The 16383-nt window shown below is 45.0% G+C and overlaps 2 pseudogenes across 1 annotated transcript in view; both read right to left on the bottom strand.

Annotated features, from left to right (window-relative positions):
• Positions 1-351, bottom strand: part of LOC144695061 (interferon-induced protein with tetratricopeptide repeats 5-like) — a 97548-nt pseudogene extending 97197 nt beyond the window's left edge. Inside the window, exon 1 of the transcript XR_013579854.1 lies at positions 142-351. The product of XR_013579854.1 is annotated as an interferon-induced protein with tetratricopeptide repeats 5-like (transcript). The remainder of the gene's footprint in view (positions 1-141) is intronic.
• A 13536-nt stretch (positions 352-13887) lies between these two features.
• LOC144694720 (antiviral innate immune response effector IFIT1 pseudogene) lies at positions 13888-16014 on the bottom strand (annotated as a pseudogene).
• Between the last annotated feature and the right edge of the window lie 369 nt (positions 16015-16383).

Here is a 16383-nt window from a genome sequence, read left to right as displayed (position 1 = left end):
ACTATAGTGTGTGTCATGACCCGCTGTCTCCCACCCTGCCCCCAAGTCCTGTCTCCCCATTAATATTGGGACATCACTGTCACGATTATTTAACAAGCCAAGGCATGTAATCATGCTGTGTAAAGTGTTGCAATCACTAACCTCATGATGCTGATCTGGGTTGTACCGAGTTTGATTGCAGGTAGCCGCTCAGTGAAACACTGGATAAAACTTGGCTCCTCAGATATTTTTATAGCTTCGGGAATCACATGATTTCGAGGAATTGCTGCTTGAAAGTGAAAGTGGAAATTGAAACTGGAAAGTGAATCTTGACCACAGCCTTTTCCTCACCTGATTATAGAAACCGCCCATTCCTCAAAACCTGGGAGATAAAATCGCGACGAGAATGGGGCGCTTCTCAAATGGGAAATCTGGTGGTCTCCGATATTGTGGTGATGCTGAGGTTAAGGGGGCATGACTGGGGAATCAGAACTCGAGGAGAATGGAGGCTTAGGAGGAGAGATAGGAATGAGGGCTTAGGGTGAGAGGAAGACTCAAGTCTCGGGAGAGATGGAGATTGGGGAATGGTGGAGAGAGGGTGATTTGCCTCTTCCCTATGGAAACCTGCCCCCTCCTCTCAAACTCTTGGGCCAAGGTCTCCGGAGAACCTTCCCAGAAGGAATAAACAGTTTGGACCAGAATTCTTATTTCCCAGTTTTACTGGTATTCCATTTTAAGGTAAGCAAGAGCAGTTCAGAGCAGTATTCTTATTCCCCAGGTTTTACTGTTTTTTTCCTTCTGGGTTGGAGTGCTCTCTCTCTCTCTCTCTGTCAGAGTGACATTCAGAATCACAGAATCACACAGCGCAGAAGAGGCCCTTCGGCCCATCGAGTCTGCACCGATACATGAGAAACACCTGATGTACCTACCTAATCACATAAACCACCATTTGGCCCATATCCTTGAATGTTATGATGTGCCCAGTGCTCATCAGGTACTTTTAAAGGATGTGAGGCAATCTGCCTCCACCACCCTCCCAGGCAGAGCATTCCAGACCGTCACCACCCTCTGGTTAAAAAGGTTTTTCCTCACATTCCCCCTAAACCTCCTGCCCCTCATCTTGTACATGTGTCCCTTTGAGGAATTACAAATTTGGGTTAGCACCCTTGCGATCTCCTCCCTTGCCTCCTCAGCAGTCTGGTACACAAATCATTCGGACCTGGAGATTTGACAACTTTTAAACCTGCCAACACCTCCAATACCCTGTCACTCCCTATATCAATTTGCTCAAGAACCTCGCAGTCTATCTCCTCGAGTTCCATCCCTTCATCCTCATTCTCTTGGGTGAAGATGGATGTGAAGTATTCATTCAACACTCTAGCGATGTCCTCTGGCTCCACCCATTGATTGTCCCCTTGGTCCCTAATGAGCCCCACTCTTTCCCTGGTTATCCTCTTCCCATTGGTATACTTATCGAATATCTTGGGATTTCCCCTACTTTTACCAGCCTTAGCTTTCTCATATCCCCTCTTTGCTTTCTTAATTGCTTTCTTATGCCTCACCCTGCACTTTCTGTACTCCACTAATGCCTCTGCTAATTTGTTCCCCTATTACCTGCTAAATGCCTCTCTTTTCTTTCTCATCGTGTCCTGAATATCTCTGGCAATCCATGGTTCTCTGGGCTTGTTACTCCTTCCAATACCCTAGAGGGAACATGTTGAGCCTATACCCTCCCCATTTCCTTTTTGAATGCCCCCCACTGCTTTTCTGTAGATTTCCCCACAAGTAGCTGTTCCCAGTCTACCTTGGCCAGATCCTGCCTTATTTTACTGAAATAAGCTCTCCCTCAATCCAAAACATTTTTTTGCAACTTGTCTATTTCTTTGTCCATAACAAGCTTAAATTGTACCATGTTGTGGTCGCTATCAATAAAATGCACCCCCACCATCACCTCAGCTACCTGTCCGGCTTCATTCCCCAGAATTAGATCCAGCACTGCGCCATCCCTTGTTGGACCCTCTACATATTGAACTACAACGTTCTCCTACACACATTTCAAGAAATCCGCTCCATCCAAGCCCTTAACTCTATGTCTATCCCAATTAATGTTGGGAAAGTTCTTCCTATCCCCTCCCTCAGTTCTCCCTCTCCCCTCCCTCAGTTCTCCTCTGTCCTTGTATCCACCTCTTCCCTTCCATGCTCTTCCCTTCCTTGGTTTCCATTTTTCGTTGCCCTCATTCCTCCTCTTCTCAGTTGCATCCTCTTTGCCCTCTATGCTGTAAGATGAAGGGAGCAGTTTAAGACTCTCTCTAACCAATTTACCAGCAGACTTCGGAGGGAAGTAAGTTTCAGAATGTTTGATGAGTTGCTCTAATGTTAAAGTAACAGTGAAAGTCAAGTGAGCTCTGAATCTCAACGGAAATGCCAAGTTGTCAGCAGTCTGCTGGGAGAGTGACCTGCAGAGAGAGAAGATTTCCCAAAAGAACCAAACGCTCCCAAGGCCAAGGAGTGAGATAGAAAGGAGGGGCCACAAGAACACGTTATAGTCAAAGAAAGGAGAGGAATCTGTAAAAAGGATCTGTTCTGTGGAAGTGAAAATATGGAGCAGAGTGGAAGGCTCCAACCTTCAGCCTTAAAGAGAAGAAAGCTGCAGGAAGCAGATTTAAAGCGAGAAGCCTATAGGTCCAAAGAGACAGCTTAAGGTCTGTAACTCTTTGCTGTGGGAATGTGAAGCAGTGGGGTGCAGATGGCACAGCAGAGCATTTGAGAGAGAGGGCATGGAAGGAAGTTTGAATGCACATGGTGATCCAGGGGAAGAACATTGAAAGGAGAGTTCAAAACCCTGGAGGTCGAACCTTGCGGTAGATGTCTGATAGAAAGTGTTCGTTGGGAGAAGATTCCGAAATGAGTTCTTGGAGAGTGGAGATTGAAATCCCTTGTGTGAAAGAGGGAGTTCAGTGAGACTGCTTGACTTGCGGTGTGACAAGCATCTGTTGGGGGTGAGGTGGGGGTGCATGGGAGGGAGTTGAGGAGAGATCTGTTTTGGGTGGTATCTGTCACTTGGTTTCAGAGAGTGCTGTGTCTGACCGCAGGTTACCTTTTGGATTACATGGGATGTGTACTTACAGTGAACATTAGAGTATAAGATAGCTTTGGTAACTTGTGTTATCCTTTCAAATCTGTATATATGTATGAAGTTATAGGTTATGGGCGAAGGAGTATTGTACTATAGTTCCTCAATTCTTTTTTAATAATGCTTTGTTCTTTTGTTAAATGTTCATCAGCTGACTCCTGTGACACTTTTCAGTAGCCATGCTCCACATATCTAAACAAAAAATAAAAGTTAGGATCTATCATGCTGGGTTCCATCCTGGGATTAGGCTTATCCAGTAGTATCATCAACTGGGATCATAACAATCATCAGTAGAGTGACAGAAGGGGTTATCAACAGTGCTATCAATTAGCACTTGCTCAGCAGTAACGTGCTCATTGATGCTCAGTTTGGGTTCCGCCAGGGCCACTTAGCTCATGACCTCTTTACAGCCTTGGTTCAAACATGAACAAAAGAACTGAACTCCCGAGGTGAGGTGAGAATGACTGCCCTTGACATTAAGGCTGCATTTGATTGAACATGGCATCAAGGAGCCCTAGCAAATCTGGAGCCAATGGGAATCGGGGGAAAACTCTCTGCCGGTTGGAGTTGTACCTAGCACAAAGGAAGGAGGTTGTGTTTGTTCAAGGTCAGTCATCTCAGTTCCTGGACATTGCTGAGGAGTTCCTAAAGGTAGTGTCCTAGGCCCAACCAATTTCAGCTGCTTTATCAATGACTTTCCTTCCATCATATGGTCAGAAGTGGAGATCTTCGCTGATGATTTGCAAAATTTTAAACACCATCCGCGACTCATCAGATACTGAAGAAACCCATGTCAAAATCAGCAAGACCTGTGACAAGTAACATTTGCGCCACTTAAGTGCCAGGTAATGACCATCTCCAACAAGAGAGAATCTAATTGTCGTCCCTTGACATTCAATGGCATTACCATCACTGAATCCCCCACTATCAACATCCTGGGGGTTACCATTGACCAGAAACTGAACTGGACTTGCCACATAAAAACTGTGGCTACAAAAGCAGGTCAGTGAATAGGAATCCTGTGGTGAGTAACTCACCTCCTGGCTCCCAACGCCTGTGCACCTTCTACAAGGCACAAGTTAGGAGTGTGATAGAACACTACCCACTTGCCTGGATGAGTGCAGCTCTCGCAACATTCAAGAAGCTTGACAACATCCAGGACAAAACAGCCCACTTGATTGACACCTCTTCCACAAACATTCACTCCCTTCACCATTGATGAACAATGGAAGCAGTGTGTACCATCTACAAGATGCACTGCAGAAAATCATAAAGGCTCCAGGGACAGCATCTTTCAAACCCACGATCACTACGACCTAGAAGGACAAGGGCAGCAGAGCATTTGAGAGAGAGGGCATGGAAGGATGTTTGAATGCACATGGTGATCCAGGGGAAGAACATTGAAAGGAGAGTTCAAAAGATGGGTACACCACCACCTGCAAGTTCCCCTCCAAGTCACTCACCATCCTGACTTGGAAATATATCACGGTTCCTTGATTGTCACTGGGTCAAAATTCTGTCACTCCCTCCCTAACAGCACTGTTGGTGTACCTACACCACAGAGACTGCAGTGAATCAAGAAGGCAGCTCACCACCACCTTCTCAAGGGCAATTAGGAATGGGCAATAAATGCTAGCCGAGCCAGCGACACCCACATCCCATAAACGTCGATTAAAAAATCTGCTCAAATCTCTGCAATTCAAAAGGGGAGTTCGTAATTCAACATCAGTTTGTCTCTATCTTGCAATCTTCAAAAACACTTCAAACCAAAGGTATTAGCGATCCCTTCATGTTTTCGGACATGAAGGGGAGAATTTTATGGAGGTCAGGGGGGCCTTGGCCGCTGGCTGGAGAGTTGGCAAGGGACCCACACTGCCTCCTTGTCGGAAGGGCTGCCAGATTACCAGCCAGTCAGGTAATTAACAGGCCACCAGTGGGTCTTTTACGGGATCAGGACCCCGGGGAGCAGAAAGCAGAAAGTATCGGGAACAGACCCAATGAGAGCTGCTGGCTAACCAGAGTTCGGCGGCTCTCGTGCATGGTGTGGGAAAAACATCCACAAGGAGACCTGGGATCGCCGAGCAACCCAGGCAAAGCTGAGTAATGGCAGATGGGATTCGTGGGCGAGGCTAGATGTAGGGGGTCAGCAGACGGGCAGAGGTTTGGCTCTCAGCGGGCCCACCCCATCATACCTTCCTGATGCTGGCTCCCTTGATCAGGCACTGAGTGCCTTTGAACAGGGGACTCCCCCCGAGAGACCACATGCAACCTGCACTGCTCCCAGTGTTGCGACAGACACACCGCCTTTGCTGAATACAAACACCATGGGAAGAGGCCCTTAATTGGACATTAATTGGCAGTGGGATGGGAAGTCCGCCACCGATGGGCCTTCCCGACACAGACTTAATCAGGGTGGAGGTGGGAATGTGGCAGAGCCCCTACCCGTCACCCTTTGTTGGCATCTGGTTACAAACAATGTCCGATGTATATGCAGAATGGGTCATTAACTTTAAGAGCAGCAATGACATAATGCAGTGTTAGTCTGAGTGTGCCCTATAGGTGACCCCACCGCATCTATTAAACAAAGCAGAGAATACAAATATGACTTTTAACAGCATTGTGCAATATTGTTAATTTAATAGGAAAATATCCTTTAGCTATATATAACACTGTGCAGATGATAACACTGATTTCAGTGAGTTTGTCAGCCCCCAGTAACCTGTTCTGCACATTGCACTGTATGAACACAGTAACAGTAAATTCATATTTGGAGGAAAGATTCAATACTTGTAACCCAGATAAACTGCAAAAGATCTTTTCCATTTTGTCAAAGGATTAGAAGACTTTCTCCTGTGTGCCTAATATTATTCAATATAATTATTTCATAGAAGGGATGCAACTGGATTCTGTTTAGTCAGTAATCTGACAGGGAAGAAGATCAATTGACCCTTGAGCAATAAAGTGGAATGATTGAACAACATAGGCCTTTACTGTCAGTGAGAAGCAGTGGAGTCCTCAGGTGTCTCTCTACGACACAACTTTTAAGAGACTAGAGGACAAAGACTGAATGGCTCACAATTGTGTCTGTGCTTTCTTGATTGATTAGTCTTAAGACTGTGCTGATTGCTTCTTCTCACCACAATATTTTCTCAATATCTACGATGCAACAAACCTTATCATGGCATCTCATTCCTCAAAAAATTCTAAAAAGCACCAAGATAGAGTGGGACAATAGGTAAGTAGACTAAAGGACAAGATTAAAGACAATGGAAAAGACTCTTAAGAATCTTGTGCTGTGTAAAAGAGGTTTCTGATTCACTATCAGCCTGATATGTTCTGGCAATTTCATCCCACAAAGCCTGCTCACAGTAAAGTTCCATTAACAATAAAATAAACAGAACTCCAACCATGATACCACCCTGTGTTTGCAAAAGAATTATGGCTGACAAAGGCCATCCAGTCCAGCTCGTCTCATTCATCCAGAATGCCATGGGAACATACGTATTAGGAGGAGGAGTAGGCTATCCAGCCTCTCGAGCCTGCTCTGCCATCTGATAACAGAGTTTACGTTACACTAATGACTACAATTCAAAAGTGTTTGGCTGTAAAGTGATTTGAGATATCGTGAAATTTGCTGTATAAATGTAGGTTTTATCTTTATTTCATTACACGTACATGCAGTAGACAGGGTGACTATAGCAATGGCAAAATTGGAGGCCCTATGCTGATTCCTTTAGGATAATTAATCACTCAGCAATCAACTGATGTTCGAAAAGTGGCTACAAAGAAATCATTGCTTCTACAATTCAACTCTGTGGCTTACATGATCGTCTCATTCTGAATTTTCTGGCAACAAACCACAATATACCAGAAATAGCATCTGTCCCTTTTATGCTAAAGGCACTATCCCCAGATTTGTCAATCAGATGTCCACAGGGAAAAATGTAGGCTGAATTGCTAATCTGAATTTTTCAGAGAAGAATGAGACAGTACATAAATTCAGCACAGTCTTAACTCAAGAGCTGGATTGTTTCCCTTTCCCCTGGAAGCTGTCATACAAATTGTGTTGTACAATGTGAATTTGCAGTCTAAAATAGAAAAATGTTAGTATTAGGTAAGAAATTCCAACAGCAAACTTGACCACCCCACACCCCCAACCTTTGCCCATGACACAGCTGCCACCCCACTTCCCAAATCCAAAACCCCCTGAAAACAACTTCCAAACTGATAATACCCCTCCAATGCCCCCAGCCTCTCCCAGCCCCAAACATCTCCAACCTACCGCCACCTCCTCCACCAAAACCACCAACCCCCCACCCACAAACACTGCAAACATCCACCATGGCCTAGCGCCCTAATCCTTCCATCCTCATAACCCTCCGTGTCACCAACACCCCCAAATTCCCACCACCCAGAACCACCCCCACCCCTCAAACACCCCACACAAACCACACACTTCAACCTACCCAAGCTCCCCACATGCACGATAACTTCAACACCGCCCCAACCTCCCCCCAACCTCCTATGACCATCCCTCCCTGCCTCTGCCCACCAAGCATCGAATTGGCTCAAAGCAAAGAATTCACTTACCATTTTCCAAGCAAGAAAACCGCAACTTGCTGCTGTTGCTGACCTTCAAGTTCTATTTCCTGGCAGGCTTTTCAAAAGGAAAAGGGAATCATGATCTCTACCCGAAGGTGGAAGCAGCAGTAGCAGCTAGACAGTGAAATTGACCTGAAAAACTGGATTTTTAAACAATCGACACTCCCGGGAAGAATGTTCTGATTTTTTTTATGTCAGTCTTTCAGGCCTGCAGCTCTGCCTCTGGTTTCCCAGGCTGGGGGACAACAACAAATTGCATTTAGAGCAATGAGCTGGGGCCCCCCAGACCCTGGGACCTAGTGTTTGGCATCATCTGCAATCCTTTCCACTAGGCCCTGGGGACAAGTACAGCGCAGGACAAATGGCAACAGAACTGGAAGAAAGGCTAGAGTGAAGAAAGCCATGGTGAAAATCTTACCTCCACCTGAGTATTTTGACCAGGTGGAAGGCTTGGATAAAGACGAGAAGAGGTAGAACTGGCACTGTAGGTTTACGAGTTATGGAACAGCTTCAGGATTAAAAGTGAAGACTAATAGAGAACAGGTCAGTACTCTTCTATAGGTCACACGCAGTAGTGCAGACGATGTGGTGGTCAAAAAGGGCATAAATGAAGAAACAGTGACATATAAAGAGGCTATAAAATCCTTTGACACATTTCTTCAGTCTTCGAAGGAACAATGTTGTAGAAAGGATGAAACTCAATAAAGATTGAGAGTGCAAGAGCAGATTCTTTCATTAATGATTTACATTGATTTGCTGAGAATTGCGAATATGGAGATGTGAAAGATGAATTAATTTGGGGTCCCATTGTTGTAGGAGTCTTAGAGGGGCCTTGATCAGATTTTCTGCAGCCGAGGGAGGATTTGACACTATCGAAGCCTGTGCAGTTAACAAGGCAGTCAGAAGTTCAAAAGCAATATCATCTATTTATTCGAGGTGACAAGGAGATCTCATGGAGACAATCGATGGAGACAATGCAGTTTGTTGGACACAGAAGTAACGGGGTAACTATTCAAAAATACCGAAAGAGTGAAGACTAGCCTCCGTCACTCAGTGTTCTCGCTGTGGTGGGAAAAGGTTGCACTGACATGAGGAATGTCCTGCCAGAAATGCAGAGTGCCATTCCTGTAAGGGGAGAGGACATTTTAAATCTGCATACTGCAGCAGCAAGCTCCTAATGCAGGAAATCATGTAGAAACCAATTAAACATGTAGTATTCAGGGAATTGTAGATGAAAAATACAATGAAATGCCATTCTTGGGAGAAATTACAGGATCTAATGGGAATTATTGGAGTGCAGACATTATGGTCAATGGACATAAACCAAACCTCAAATTAGATACTGAACAGGAGATTCAGTACTTTCAGACACAGAACAGTGGAGAAGAAGGTATAGAAAGAATCCCTGCAGCCATATGACCCCAAGGTCCAGGAAGCATTCACTTAAAGGTCAAAGGACAGCTGACTGCAAAACTTCAGTACGAAGGAAGGAAATCTCTAAAGCTTTGTACATTCTCCAAAGCAAATGTTATTCACTGTTAAGCCGAAAAGGTTGCACAGGTCTACAACTCATCTATGAAGTTGATGAACTCAGAAACCCAGAAAAACAGACACAATTGTGAACAGAGATCCTACAATTATTTTGAGGTCTGGGGAAGCTGAAAACTGCCCATCACATCACATTGAGACCAGATGCAAAACCAGAGTGTTTATTCACCCCAAAGGATGTTCCACACCCACTTTTAATAAAAGCGACACAAGAAATTGAGTCAATGCTGCATCAAGGAGTCATCTCATCTTAACCAAACCCATAAGTTGGTGTACAGCTCTCTCAGTGCTCCTGCACTCGTTGTGCTCCATCTCTCTCTCTGTGTTTTTGCTCTACTCATGCCGCCTCTCTCTCTATGCTTCTGCTCTACTCTTGCCCCTGCACTCTCTGTGCACCTGCTCTCTCCGTATGACTGCTCTCTTCATACTGCTGCTCTCCTGGTGTTCCTGCTCTCTCCATGGCCCTGCTATCGCTCCGTGCCCGTGCTCTCTCTCTCACTGCTCCTGCTCTGTGCTCCCGCTCTTTCCATGCTTTTGGTCTCTACATGCTCCTGCCCTCTGTCCTTGCTCCTGCTATTTCTGTGATCGTCTCTCTGTGCTCCTGCTCCCCCCATGCCCCTGCTCTTTCCGTGCTCCTGGTCTCTCCGTGCTGATGCTTGCTCTGTGCTCCTGCTCTCTCCCTGCTCCTGCTCCCTCTATGTGCTCCTGCTCTATCTCTGTGATCCTGATCTCTCTGTGCTCTTGCTATCTCCATTCTCCTGCTCTCTTCATGTTCCTGATCTCTGTCCATGCTCCTGCTGTCCCTCCCTGCTCCTGCTCTCCCCATGCTCCTGTTGACTCCCCATGCTCCTGCTCTTTCTCCATGCTCCTGCTCTCCCTCTCTGATCCTGCTGTCTCTGTGCTCCTGCTTTCTCCATGTTCCTGCTTTCTCTCTCTGCGTCCTCTGTCTCTCTGTGCTCCTATATTCTCTCTGCGCTTGAGATCTCTCCGTGCTCCTGCTCTCTCTTTGCAGCTGCTCTCTCCCTATGCTCCTGCTCTCTCTGTGCTCCTGGCCTCTCCGTGGTCCTGTTCTCTTCATTCTCATACTCTCTCTCTGTGTGCTCCAGCTCATTCCGTGCTCCTGATGTCTCCATACATCTGCTCTCTCCTTTCTCCCGCTCCCTCCATGCCCCTGCTCTCTCCATACTTCTGCTCTCTCTGTACCCCTGCTCTCTCCATGCTCCTGCTCTCTTCCTGCTCCTACACTCTCCGTGCACCTGCTCTCCCATTTTCTTACTCACTCCAAGCTCCTGCTTTCTCTGTGCTCTGCTCCGCACCCCCATGCTTCTGCCCTATTGTGTTCCTGCTCTCTCCATGTTACTGCCCTTTTTGCTCCTGGTCTTCATGTGCTCCTTCTCTCTCCATTCTCCTGCAGTCTCACTGTATTCTTGCTCACTCCATGTTACTACTCTCTCTCCGTGCTCCTGCTCTCTCCACGTTACAGGTCTCCCTCTGTACTCCTGCTCTGCTTGTGCTCCTGCTCTCTCCGTGCTCTTGCTCTGTCTGTGCTCCTGCTATCTCTGTGCTCTCACTCTCTCTGTGCTCCTGATCTCTTTGTACTCTTGCCCTCTCTCTGCTCCTGCTCTTTCAGTGTTCCTGATATCTTTGTGGTCTTGCTCTCTCTCTGCTCCTGCTCCTCCTGTGCTCCTGCTCTCTCCGTGCTCCTGCTCTCTCTGTGCTCCTGTTATCTCTGTGCTCTCATTTTCCCTGTGCTCCTGCTCTCTCTGTGTTCCTGACCTATCTATTCTCCTGCTCTCTCTCTGCTCCTGCTGCTTCTGTGCTCCTGCTCTCCCTGTTCTCCAGCTTTCTGTGCTCCTGCTCTCTTCCTGCTCCTCTTCTTCCCATGCTCCTGCTCTCTCCATGCACCTGCTCTCTATCTCTCCACCTCTGCTCTCTTCATACTCCTGCTCCCACCATGCTCCTGCACACCCTGTTCTCCTGCTCTCTCCAATCTTCTGCTCGCTCTGTGCTCCTGCACTCTCCACACTCCAGCTCTCTCTCTCTGTTGCTGCTCTCTTCATGCTCCTGCCCACCCTGTTTTCCTACTCTCTCCATGCTCCTGATCTCACTCTCCTCCTGCTCTCTCCATGTTCCTGCACTCTCTGCACGCTCCTGCTGCCTCTCCGTGCCCTGCTATCTCTCCATGCTCCTGCTTGCCCCATGCTCATGCTCCCTCCATGCTCCTGCTCTCTGCCTGTGCTATTGCTCTCTCTATGCTCCTGGTCTCTCTCTGCTCTTACTCTCCCTCTACTCCTGCTCTCTCTTTCCTCCTGCTCTCTCCATACTTCCAGCAGATAAACAGGAACACCACCACCTGAAGGTCCCCTCCAAGCCACTTACCATCCTGACTTGGAAATGTATCATTATTCCTTGACAATTGCTGGGCCAAATATTAGAACTCTCTCCTTAACATCACTGTGAGTCTACTTGCACACCATGGACTGCAGCAGTTCAAGAAGGTGGTTCACCACCACCTCCTCAAGCGCCTTTAGGGATGGGCAATAAAAATGCTGGCCTGCCTGGTGACGCCCATGTTCTGTGAAAGAATAAAATAAAATTCCACTGTAATGATAGCAGAATTCCACCTTAATATTCTGGCCCTTCCGAGTTGCCAGCTGACCCCAATAGATCCTGGCAATTCAGACCTTTGTATCTGCAGCTTAATGTTTTAGTATTTTGAATCTATTTTAATTATTTTTATATCCTTTATCCTTCCATGCTCTATTACTTTTCCCTTCACTGAGGTGGTGACATTCTCCTTAAAACATTCTTTCCTGGGTGTTGTCCAAGCTGCTCTGTGTTGGCCAATGAGGGACTCAGATGGTTTGATGAAGAGTTGGTGAAGCTGACAAGTTTGGGGACAGGGAGACCCCCAGTGACAGAGGCTGAGATATGAATGAAAGCTCTGGATGGGAGTGCGATCATCTCTCAGCAAATCCTCAGAGCAACAGAATCAAGCTGTTGATTCATTTGAAGGTTTTGCTGGGTGTACAGGGCGGTGGTGAGACCACATCTTGAACATTGTGGGCAGTTTTGGTCTCCTTATTTAAGGAAGGTTATAAATGCATTCGAGATGGTTCAGAGGCGGTTTACTAGATTAATACCTGGAATGAGCAGGTTGTCTTATGACGAAAGGTTAGACAGACTGGGCATGTTCCCACTGGAGTTTAGAAAAGTGAGAGGTGAATTGATTGAAGTATATAAGATCCTGAATGGTATTGACAAGGTGGACTTGGAGAGGATGTTTCCTCTTGTCAGTAAATCCAGAATCCAGATCCTGAAGATGTTGACTTATTAGTGGTACAGTCCCATAGGGACCTGTCATCCTTCAATATGTTTAAAGCAGTTTCCAACACTGCACATAACAGAAGCAAAACCTCCAGAGAAAGACTGACCTCTTCCAGGTGCTGCTTTTCCAGTAGGTCTAAATAAGGCCTCTCCCAATGTTAGCTTCTTCCAGCACCCGAATCCTCTGGTCCTTCCCAACTATTCCTCTCTCAATCTTCCCCTAACAGGACTATGACGATGTCAAGCAGGCCAGGTGCCATGGTTCACCCCACAAACAACAGCTGTTAAATTTATTGCCAGTGTTAAAGGTTGGTCTGAACATTCCGTACAGATCTGATGCAGTTGACCAGACTGTGAAGATCATTGTCAGCAGTAGCACAGATCAATGACAGAAATAAAATTGAAACTGCATTTTCCTTTTGTTGGTTATTTAATATTCAGTCTCTGATATTACAGCATATTAACATTTCCAACTGAAAAATCTCTGACTGCAACTAGAAGCCTTTACTTTTTGACCATTTTAATCCATTTTTCTCTACTTTAACTGTAAGCCACACAGTGGAATTTAAGCGCTCACATTGAAGAGGCTGAAAATCAGGGAGCGGCAGGCAGTTTGTTACTGAGAAAAAGAGAGAAAATTATCTTTCATGTGTTATTTCGGCCAACGAGTATGGAGGGAAAATTGCATTCATATAAATGGGGCAGTAATGTGCGTGGGAGTTGCACTCATGAATCTTCGTACATTGACAAAATGATTGATTTGAATGAAAGCATTAACAGTTTATATTAAATAAGCCAGATGAGCAACTGCCAAACTTCTTCATAGATCAGGTAGATTTTTTTCAGCATTTTCACTGATTTTAAAACAGATTTCTCACAGGTGAAGAACTTGACTCTATTGAAATGCTTATTTTTCATGATAAACCCATTTTTGTTGTAGTAATGAAATGTATTAGTTTATCACTCTTCAATGTATCACTAATTATTTGTTATGCAAAAGAACAAAACACAATTCCATTCTATTACACTGACTCAATACATTGGTTACTGGAATACTTCGTGTTTGCAATTATGCAACACAGTTTAGCAATAATTTGAACTGTAATCTAATCAGCAGAATTTCAAGCATCATTATACCAAAGTTCCTAATTGGAACCAAAGTGGAAACGACTACACCTTTAGCTGGGATCATCATTGTTGAGCTAGATAGAAAGACGTAACTTAATACACAAAGGGCACTTAGATATTCTTTATTGTCACAATCAATCTCTAAGGCTTTTTCAAAACATTCAATAGCTTCACACTTCTCCCATCCAGCTGGTCCATAAATCCAAGAACACCACCCGGAAGCGATAATCTCCATTTAATGAGCAGTTAGTTGCAAAATCTAGCTGTGCAATAACAAATGTTAATGGGGAATCTCAAGTGCCTTTTCAAAATCGTACTTGCATTGATTAATCAATTCAGCTTTCTGTTGAAAAGCAGGATCGCAAGAGTTTCTGCTGCATGGATTTTTGATCAGTGACATCAGCTTGATTTTGTAACACAAACCGACTTGGTGGTACAAGAAGGCAGGGTTGGGGGTAATTTCCAATGCTTTCTTTAACAGCTCCAAAGATTTTTCCACAGCTCCTTCTCTTCTCAAAAATTTTGCTGCATAACGAATCACAAATGGGAGATCGGGAGACTTCTGCAATGCTTGTTCAACTAATGTGAAGGCTTCCTCTATTTGCTTGAACTCTTGTAGTTTTAGAGCCAACAGCACCATGGCAACAAAGTCATTGGGATCAAGCTCCAGCACACGTCTCAACTGCTTCATTGATTGACAGGGATCAGTATTCTTTGGAGCACCAGAAAACCCCTCCAGACGAAACAGAACAATTGCATAGCCAGCATTCCATTCAATGTCATCAGGGTCTTCCTCCAAAGCCTTTTCAAAACATTCCTTTGCCTCGTCATAATACTTCCTGGTTGATATCAACAGTGCCCAACCCTTCTCTCCATATACTTCAGGGATCATTGCTGTATAACGAGAGGCATTGTGAAATATTTTACAAATCCTCTCCAGCTTGTCGAGGTAGGACTGAGCCTCTGTCAGTTGTCCCATGTGATAATATACCCAGGCATAGTTTCCATAGGTGATGATGCTTCTTTTTTCAAATTCATCTTCATGATTCTCCCTCAGAACTCTTTCAGCTTCCTGTAAGTTTTGAATGGCTTCTTCATAGTTTCCTTGCAGACAATTTACAAAAGCAAGTTGATTGTATGACCTGGCTTGATACTTCACAGCAGTCTGTATTAAATCTTCTAATCTTTGCTTCATATCATCCAAGTCAATGTTTTCTTTCTGTGGAGCCCACGTGAAGTGACATTGAAGCTGACTGAGTTTTGCTTTCAAGGAATCCTTCTTGCTGCAAGAAAACACAAAACAAAACTTGTTTTATGCATATATCACTCTGACATTGTTAGTGTTGCATAATCAGTGTTGCAATGGTGGCAAAGCCTGAATAGCTGAGTAGGTGTGCGGGTCAGAGCAGGTGGATATGGAACAATTCCATTGCAATCTGACGTGTCCCACATTCCTCAGATAGAGGGAAAAACCATTGGGATGCAGTAACGCTCCAAGAGGCAAGCAAAAACTAACAACTGTTTCATGAGTGCTCGCTGAAATCTGAGATCACCCCTTAATAGGAACATAGACAAAAACATGTCCCACTATTCAATGAAATTACGGTTGATCCTTATCTCAACTCCACTACCCCTTGGTTCCATAACTCTTCAAATCCCTGCCTAACAAAAGTGTATCAATCTCACTTTTGAGTTTTTCAATTGAACTTCCCTGGGAGAGAATGTTCTAGATTTCCATTACTCTTTATGTAAAGAACCTATGTATTAACGAGAGCTTTAAGCAACTGTAGCATAACTTGTATCGTTTGTATACTACCCCACTGATATAAAGGCCAATAATGCATTAACAGCTCTGATTATTTATTCTATTTGTCCACCAGATTTAGCAACTGTGTACATATCACCATTGAGACAATATTCTGATGGTTCTTAGCTTCAAAACACATAATCTCATATTTCCTCACACTGAAATCTATCTGCCACTCACTTAATCCATCAATGTCCCTTGCCGTTTTCTCATCCTATCTGCACTATTTACTGTGCCACCCATCAAAGTGCCGTTAACAAGCTTGGACACATAGCCTTCTACTCCTTGATCCAAGTCATGGATATATAATTATAATGACAAGCTGAGCCTCAGCACTGATCTCTGAGGGTACCGCTAATCATTTCCTGCCTATTAGAGTACACACCCATTATCCCAACTCTCTGTCTCCCACCTGCTTACCAATTCATTACCCTAGAAAGCTCCAAGACTTGCCTCAAGGCATTACCAGATCCTGGGATCCTACATTCATTGCTTTCAAACCCTATGAATTACCCCACTCCCCATTTCTCCCAGCATTCTGAGCTCCCAGAAACATAAGCTTCCTCTTCTCACATGAAATTAGATTGAATTGACTATCATAAATCAGTTCCCCTTCACGCCCACACCCCCCACAAATTATGCATATCATTGTAAGACAGCATTCACTTGAAGACTCCTGAATGTGACTTTTATTATAACGTACACCCCATTTGGACAGTAATGACATGTGCAACTAATAGCCCCACACTGCCACCCCTTGGAACTTAGCTGGGACTGCTGCATGTATTCTCACTGGGAGGGAGGGCTGTTCCCTGTTGGAGATAGAATGGGGAGAAAGGGCAGGATTTTCAATTGCTCA

Source organism: Cetorhinus maximus, chromosome 20 (genome assembly GCF_964194155.1).
Source record: "Cetorhinus maximus chromosome 20, sCetMax3.hap1.1, whole genome shotgun sequence".
NCBI classification, from domain to species: domain Eukaryota; kingdom Metazoa; phylum Chordata; class Chondrichthyes; order Lamniformes; family Cetorhinidae; genus Cetorhinus; species Cetorhinus maximus.
This window is presented reverse-complemented; position numbering and strand designations above follow the sequence as displayed.